This window comes from Macrobrachium rosenbergii, chromosome 43 (genome assembly GCF_040412425.1).
Source record: "Macrobrachium rosenbergii isolate ZJJX-2024 chromosome 43, ASM4041242v1, whole genome shotgun sequence".
Lineage (NCBI taxonomy): Eukaryota > Metazoa > Arthropoda > Malacostraca > Decapoda > Palaemonidae > Macrobrachium > Macrobrachium rosenbergii.
This window is the reverse complement of record NC_089783.1, coordinates 35,634,125-35,643,523: the sequence shown is the minus strand read 5'-3', so window position 1 is coordinate 35,643,523 and position 9,399 is coordinate 35,634,125. Positions and strand designations below refer to the sequence as shown.

Genomic DNA, 9,399 nt, shown 5'->3' with positions numbered 1-9,399 from the left:
TGAAGCTTTTGACAACCTTCTCTGCTAATAATTTCCTGTGGTTATAAAAAAATTAATTCAGTAACGAAATTTTTACATTTTTCTTTTCATTACTTAGATTGCTTAGTTGCCTTCGGAATAAACGAATGGTTGGAATATAGAAACAATATAGTATTGCTAATAATGAAGATTAGGAAGGACATAAATAATATTAACCTTACAGTTCCAACGATATTTCCAAAGGAATTTTGTTGTATTATAAGGAAAACTGACAGAGAAACAAAAGTTTTGGGAGGACGTGATGTTGAGGTGAATTTATAATGCATATGAGAGTTTGCAGGGGGCCTCACAACCAGCCTTCACAGCATGTAAATTGACCCACGTATGAATTTTATAAAGCCGAAAGGGGACCAGATATAATATTGAATATATTTGAATATTCTTTGCTTTGTTGACTGTGAAAGCTCAACTGTATGGTTCTTAACTTTACAGTGCTGAAAAGAGAAAGGAGAGCAAGGTTAATGTGAGAATTATAAAGAAATAGTAAGGATATGAAAATAGCTATCCTAGTTTTTAGGGCCAGAATTTTATTGAAAAGATAAAAGACATTTTGGAATATATATATATATATATATATATATATATATATATATATATATATATATATATATATATATATACTGTATATATATTGTGTGTATATATATATATATATATGTATATGTATATATATAGTCTATATATATATATACATATATATGTATATGTATATATATATATATATATATATATATATATATATATATATATATATATATATATATATGAATGTATGTATATAATATATACTATATATATATATATATATATATATATATATATATATATATATATATATATATACACACATACATATATATATATATATATATATATATATTATATATATATATATATATATATATATATATGTATATATTACTTTCCTTTTATTTCCTTTTACATAAACATGGTTACTATTATGGCAGAAATGAAGACAATTGAAAGGTAGCGTTGTTGATAAACAGCCTTCATTCTAGGCGTTCAGAAAACAATCTGGTATAAAAAAAAGTACTTATAAACCCTGATTTTAATAAGTTGTCCTCATGTTAAAAAAAATGTAAATTAACATATATAATTTGAGTATTTTAAGAATGATGTAAGACAAAGGCACCTAAGTAATTAGGCTTCCTTAATACTGTACTAAGCTGTGCTTTGTTTTAACTTCTCTCATTCAAGATTAATAACCAAGCACTCTCTGTTAACTCGCGCTTTAATATTGTTTGAACTAAGTGGAGCAAGCGAACGTTCAGATGTTTGATTAGCCTTCAGTTCCCTGTATTTTTGGCTATTGTCGTGTCGTCATTAAAATACACAATTAATGCAAGAGTAACGTAGGCTTTCGGTTTTAGGGACATTTTTTTTTTAGCTCTAACATCAGTGTCTTTTTCTTACGAATATGGACGCAGGATTATAAATTATGAGAACTGTTAAGTTGATTTATTTGTTTTGCAAGCGTTTAACGATGAATATTCTTTCGAATGCAGATTATATATATATATATATATATATATATATATATATATATATATATATATATATATATATATATATGTTAATACCTCTTTCTTGGATATACTTCGTAAAGAGTGCACGTATTTCTGAGTACGAGAACTGGTAAAATTAAGAATTATTAAATACGTCCATTAGGTTTGTGGCACGATGATAAAGATCATAAAAAAAATTTTGATTTTGAAATTATTTTGAGATGTTTCCTCGTAACCTCTTTATCATGGTGTACCATAAGTAAAGAAAGGTGTTAAACGATGGTATGGAAGACGGTCTGCAGTATTAGTTACCAACTTGCTCCAAACATTCCATTATTAACTAGAAACTATCTTATATCTTTACACTCAAAATGGGTGTGCTTTCCTGTGATTATGACATGTATTCTCTGCTCATAAATTAACCAAGGATGCCAGATAATTTATTACTTTTTATTATTAATTTTTATGTACGCTGGGGCCTTTTCTGCCATTCAGCACTTAAGAAAGACAAAAGAGAGAGATGGCGTGGTTGGTCAGCAAGATATGAAGATCCAAGAAAGAAAGGTGAAGTATATATAAGGATGTAAAGATGGAACTGGGAGAAAATCCCACAAGAGTTGGAATAGAAGTCAGTAGAAAGGAACATGGGATGGATGTAAAGTAAAAGGCTAAACAGTGTGTGTGCAGATAGGTGACGAAGGGACTCTGCAAACTTCCTTACGCGATGCCTACAGTGCACCACGTGAGGTCACTGACGTCACCAGCTCTCTACGGGAAGTTTTATTTTTTTAATGAACGCTGATATAGTCCAATCTGTCAAGATACTTCCGGATCCTTCATTGTTTAAAATATTTAATACAAAATCATTGAAGTGAAGTAAAATGCCACATTGGTTCATGTGATACTGCAAACTCCTTTCCTAGTAGGGGTGTAGTGCTGTCAGTGCACCTCACGTGGTGCACTGTAGGAATTACTAAAGTGTGTTTTAAGCCCACTTAGCTGAACGCACTTTTGAAAGGAACTATCACTCGAAGCGCTCCTGATTTTCACCCCGATCTAAGATTATACAAAGAGATCAGCAAACCCGTGGTTCACTGTAGGCATTACGAAAGGATGTTTGCACCCACCTTTTAGCCTTTAGCTTTGCGTACACTCTAGCTTCCTTTCTTCAGTCTTGCTGTCCAACACTTCTAACTGTTTCTAAGAGTGAGGACCATGGAGTTTAGTGCCTTTAAAAACTGGATTAAATGCGTGAAAGGTTTGGAAGTCTGCATAAAGGTGCCAACTTTCTTCATCCTTTAAGTATGTATGTATTGTATGTATGTATGTCGAGAAAGATGAGGAGACTTTCTTCTTATAAAAAATACCATGTACTGAAATACTTAAGCTTTATTTTTATTAAAAACACTATGTACTGGAATACTAAAAAGTAGTGTAACGCGAGACGACCGTTGATTTTAATTAGAACATATAAATGGGTAATCCGAAAAAATGTCCATTCTAGCTAAAACAAGCATTGGTTCTGCAATAAAACATCAGTGGTATTTATCTCATTTTATTAAAAGAAACAACACAAGACACGGAAACGTTAACACCAGAGCACGTGTACACGGTTCTCTCTCTCTCTCTCTCTCTCTCTCTCTCTCTCTCTCTCTCTCTCTCTCTCTCTCTCTCTCTCACAGTTGTCTATCCTTTCTCTCTCTCTCACTCACGCACACAAACACACAGCCACACACATTATATATATATTTATATATATCCCACCATCAATTTGTTGTTAACATAGAACATTCATAAAATATTTTACTCGGAATGAACCCATCCACAACATATCACAGGTGTAGCCCTCATAAGTTTGTAATCCGTAGAGTTTACAAAAAAGAGAAATCTAAATCGCTATTCATATATAAAACTCTCGTTTACTGTCTCAACTATCTATATTTTTTTTATAATATTTATATATATATATTTATATTCACTGCCAAGTTTCACAATATTTACAAACATTTCAGCAGTGTTGAATCCCAACATATACACATCTTTTCACAACATATTGGCAAATGTTAAAAACAACATTTTTATATCTTTTTCTTTTTATTTTGGTGTCCAAAAATAGTGTATCCTATTGATCGTTTCTAGTTAATCTTGGCCCGTGGATTCTCGTTATCTCTTATCAACTTGTACTTCCCCTTCTTTGTCGTATTTAACAAGAACCCAGATGGACTCTTGCCTTGTACCATTCCTCGGCTTGTTTTTCTTCTATATTAAAGTATTTTACATTCATTATAAGCTTAATCAGACTTTATTTACAGCAATAGGTAAAGTAGTAGTAAAATTGAGACATGAAAATAAAAATATCGTTTAGAATTATGAATGCAAATTTACTATTTACAAGTCGGCTTTTATGAAAAGAAACGATCAATTGTGAAAGTAAATTGCCAACTCCTAATCCAATTTAAAATGCAACGAAAATACAGTGTGTGGATTGGCATGCCGGCTAATAAATGAAATGCTGTGAATTAAGAAGAATGTCGGTCATAATAATGTTTAATTTGATCAACTGTTTAAGTTTATTAACCTGTTCCGTGGTAATCGTATTTCGAAAGTTATCAGATGAAAATCCTTTGGTATATAACTTTGTTTGCCTATTAGGGTATTTTCAGGATCCGTTGAAAGATTTTTCTCGTCTTTCTGAAAGCCCAAGAGCAAAATAACAAAGGTCCATTGGCTTTACAATCAACTAACTTCAAAAGAAATGATTAAAAGTGAAATTCTAAAGAAATGATTCAAAGTGAAACTAATTTGCAATCTCCTGATTCAGTTTAAACCAACAAAAATCAAGAGTGTGAATTATTCACCATCCTTTTGAAAGTACAAGAGCAAAATAAAACGGGAATTGGCCTTACACCCAACTAACTTCAAGAAAAAAATAAAAACGGATATTCCAGGAATATCCGCATCTCACTTCCACGCCAGTTCCGAAATTCCGAAAATCCCTCTTCAAGAAGAAGACTGGCACATACATTGAAAAGGTGCGCGCGAGGTCGTTAACACAAGTGCCTCTTGTTATGGTTATGACAACCATCACTCTTCATTAGCCTCAGAATTTCGATACTCAATTAGCAGTGTGTGTGTGTGTGTGTGCCGTTAGAGCTGGAATAAATATGGTTAATTACCGTTTTTTTTTTCAGTAACCAGAAGCTTGATGATGCGTGTTCCCTCGTAATGAAGTAAAGATTATAATGAATCCCAAAGATTTGGGATAATTTTGTGTTATATTTGGATATACGTGCAAAAAATTATACACACACACACACACACACACACACATATATATATATATATATATATATATATATATATATATATATATATATATATATATATATATATATATATATGTATGTATGTATGTATAATTTTCAGTATCACGAGGATATTATTGTTAAATCCAAATTTTAAGCCACAAATAGCCAAATTGATATCGAATTTCTGTACCTTGGAAATAACTTACGCCCAATGTGTATAAATAATAAGCAAATCTTTCCTGACCAGAATTCGAACCTATGCCTTGTTAGTTGGATATTAGGATGGCTGTGACAGTATCCGATCAGCTAACACAAGAATAGATTTAATCTCTGTGGTATTTAATCCTGACGAATTCAGGGTCTGTAATTACAATCGAAATCGACCCATCTTCATCTTAATAGCTGAGTGGTATGGATGCTACTGAAGGATATATATGTATTGTATAGTAACTTGTTTATTCTATACATGCCAATTTTTATATTTGTAGATATTATCCTTCAAATAAACCATTATTTTGGAATTTACTTTGCCAGAACACTGACTTGCAGCATAAGGGTATAAACTTCTATGCCTTTCGGGGTTAATATATATTTGAGGCACTGACATAATCCGTTCAGCTACCAAGAAAGGAACGAATGTATTTCGATTCTGTGGTATATATTCCTATCGAAATCAGGTTCTGTATTAAGAACTGAAATCGACCTACCTCAAACATGACAGCCAGTGATAAATTTGTAACACGTGGTTCTAGATGTATGATGAATTGTCAATTTGACAAGCAGCATTGTTTGTACATACAAATATTAAGATACCAATATAAAAGTAATATCGAATTTACATCATCTCTGTCAGTTATACGTAAAGGAAATTATACGTAACAAGCACATCTGACCAGGATTCAAACATATACATTGTTGAGTTGATATGTGGCTGGCAGTGACTTTAGCAATTTAGCTATTAAGTGAGGTAAGAATGAAATTTTACTCTTGTACATATGTCTGTCGAATTAAGTGTTGTGTACATGCGTGTATATGTATATATATATATATATATATATATATATATATATATATATATATATATATATATATATATATATATATATATATATATATATATATATATATATATATATATATATATATATATATATATATATATATATATATATATATATATATATATATATATATATATATATACTAACAGGACCTCATTCAGACTGGATGGTATCTAGTGGAGATATTTATTTAAAAAAAATATATATCAACTAGATACCATCCAGTCTGAATTAGGTCCTGTTAGTAATTGTACTAATGCACAGAACAATTGTGTATGTGATAAAGTGTGTGTGTGTATGTATATATAATGCATACATGTATGTGTAAGTGATGTATATGCGGAGTTTGTTTACTAAACATATTTGTTTTTTTAATAAACAATTTAATTTTATTATTTCAAGTCCTTATACTGAGATATCATGGAAGCCTTGGGAGGTAAACGAATTAGGAACTGGATAATAATAAAACAGGAGAACGGATAAAGCAGAAGATTCCAAATAAGCCAGAAAAAAAATAAATAAAAAAGGAAACAAGCAAGACAAAAATGAAAATAAATGTTTTCAAGGCTGTAAGTTCAAGCTAACTCGATTGCTTTGTTCTTTTTTTTTCTTACAGTAACTGGGTTTAGATTCAACGCTTTTCTTTCTTTCTTTGTCTTTTGCCAATCTCCTTGATGCAAAAAAATCTGTTGATTTTCCTCACAGTTTAAAAAAAGTGGTTTGCAATTTCCCAAAGGTCAACTAACAAAGTATTTTCGTTTTCTAATTAAGTGCTGAAACCAGATTATGATCATCTTCATCCACATTTTCTCTTTCTAATATATTTTCTTTTAATACATACAAAATTATATAACATAATTCACTTAGTGAAGAAAAATTCTACACCATTTCATCAAACGTTCTATAAAAATAACTGATAGATATTGATTCCACATCAGCTTATTTTCAGTCTTGAAACAATACCCCAGGAATTCATTTCTCTTGGATCACCTGACTTCTGCTTAGCGGTTGCAACTATTCTCACACTCGTAAACGACCACAGCCCACGCCTTGAAAATTACAGCTCCAGTAACAACTGAACCGCTCTTTTATTTTTCACTGAAGTCACGTAGAAAAAAAATTTCACCAAGTTCTAGTGACATATAAGAGAGATAAATGCTTAGTTACCCCAACTCAAGGCCACTTAATGACACCATTATACACACAAGCAAAATAAAAATATTTTCTTCATGCGCCCTCTTCTTCTTCTTCTTCTTCTTCTTCTTCTTCTTCTTCTTCTTCTTCTTCTTCTTCTTCTTCTTCTTCTTCTTCTTCTTCTTCTTCTTGTCTGAGGTATATTCAACGTGAAATTAGGAATACGTTACTCTTTCGTCTCTGACAAATAGTGGGAGACCATTGTCTGTAACATAACGAGGTTTGTAACTGAAGCCAAAGAACTCAGTATTTTCCAGAGGTCTGTTGACTGATAGCACCCTTTTGCTGAAGTAGAAATATTGTGCAATATATCCTTTGACTATGCTTTATCATGTTTTTTACCTATATTTTGTCATTCCTTTCGACGAAGGACATCCTTACACCCTTGACCATGATGAAAGGAAAATGAAATGAAGTCTCTTTTCACGGAAATGTTGTGGTCCATTTTTATAGAGGTTCTTCGCAAACAGCCACTCACAACAGAAACACAGATTGTCTGTCTCTCCGTGATGCCCATCTCGGAGTAACGAACGAACGAAGTCACGAATGGGACAGACACACGCACACTCACGATTCCACGTCCCTGGAAACCTCCTTCGAAATCGCAAGATCCCCTTTTTTTTTGTTTTGATATAAATACACCCGAAAGAGGAATGGGGAAGCCCTTTCAGGAAGGAATCCTTACTAGTTGATGTCCTACAGTAGGATACTTGGAAATGTTGGGTATGCTCGTGCTCGTGTGTTGTGTGTGTGTGTGTGTGTATATATATATATATATATATATATATATATATATATATATATATATATATATATATATATATATATATATATATATATATATATATATATATATATATATATAGATAGATATATATATATATATATATATATATATATATATATATATATATATATATATATATATATATATGTGTGTGTGTGTGTGTGTGTGTGTGTGTGTGTGTGTGTGTGTGTGTGTGTGTTCTTATGTGCGTGTGTGTGTGGTAGTTACAAAGTGTATAGGGGTAAAATACATGATCTTTTTCAACAGTATGATTTCAGGGTGAAAAAGACAACGTGAAATCGCTTGCAAGTTAAAAGGGAGAAGTAGGTACTGCAAGTTAATGTTAATTTCATTCATTTTAACATGATTTTCTACAAATTTATCATGAGCAGAGAGGGCTATATCGAAACAGGACAATCGAAGAGGGTACACGTAACTGTTGTAATAAAGAAACCAATTATAAAGAAGATAGCGTTCATGGTTACTTAAATACATCAAATAACTGTATTAAAAAAACTTTCTTTTAATGGACAACGGTGGAAAATAGCAATGTTGCTAAAACGTTGAAAATGTTTTTTTTCTTAAAAACAATCATGCATTGTGGCTCTTTGCAAGCTGGTAATTTTCAGCCGAAATTATTATTTTTTCCCGTTTGTTTTCTCGGTTTTGTGAGCTAATGTCGTTAACTAAATAAGGTTTGTGGCCAATTGCGTGAGTATTTTCCCCAGCACCTCTTTGGACATCAAAGGAAATGAGGTTTATCCAACCTTCTTCCGAAAGTTTCCAACCTGGAAAAAAATGGAAAAAATATTGTGAACATTTTCTTGTCTCTGTTGCCACATGAAAAAATTTTGGTGTAATTAACTGAGGTAATTTTATTTGTAAATATATAATATATGGACATGTATATATTTGTATAATGCTCTGGTAGTTATATATGATAAATAATTTTGTTTCAGTTTATTCATTTGTATATATTTGAAGTGTGGATCTTTGTATTTTTGTATAATGCTCTGGTATTTATACGACGTATAATGATTTAAAAATTTTTTGATGCTATAGTTTAATTTGTCTAAACAGAAAACTGTTTTCCCATTGAAATCAGAATTCATTCATTTAAAAACACTCTAAAAAGCGATATAATATTTATCCTATAGTAATAAACAATTCTTATTGTTTTTCATTTTTCAAAGGGTTACAAACCTGAATTTTTTTTTAGTGCTAAATACCGTTACCTATGCAGATGTAACTTAAATAGATTTATTTTTCCACCGAAATATAATTTAGACATTTATTTTCCCTCTTAGATATAATTTAGACGTTTATTTTCCCCCTTAAATATAATTTAGACAGATTATTTTCCCCATTAGATATAATTTAGATTTGTTTTCGTCCCTAAATATAATTTAGACAAATTTGTTTTCCCCACTGAAATATAATTTCGACATTTATTTTCCCGCTGAAATATAATTTAGACATAAATT

The 9,399-nt window shown here is 31.0% G+C and overlaps 1 protein-coding gene across 1 annotated transcript in view; it reads right to left on the bottom strand.

The window, feature by feature from the left end:
• Positions 1-8,579: 8,579 nt before the first annotated feature.
• Positions 8,580-9,399, bottom strand: part of LOC136828791 (uncharacterized) — a 148,032-nt gene continuing 147,212 nt past the window's right edge. The window contains 1 exon segment of the mRNA XM_067087017.1: positions 8,580-8,703. The gene's annotated coding sequence lies outside the window, so the exon portion shown is untranslated.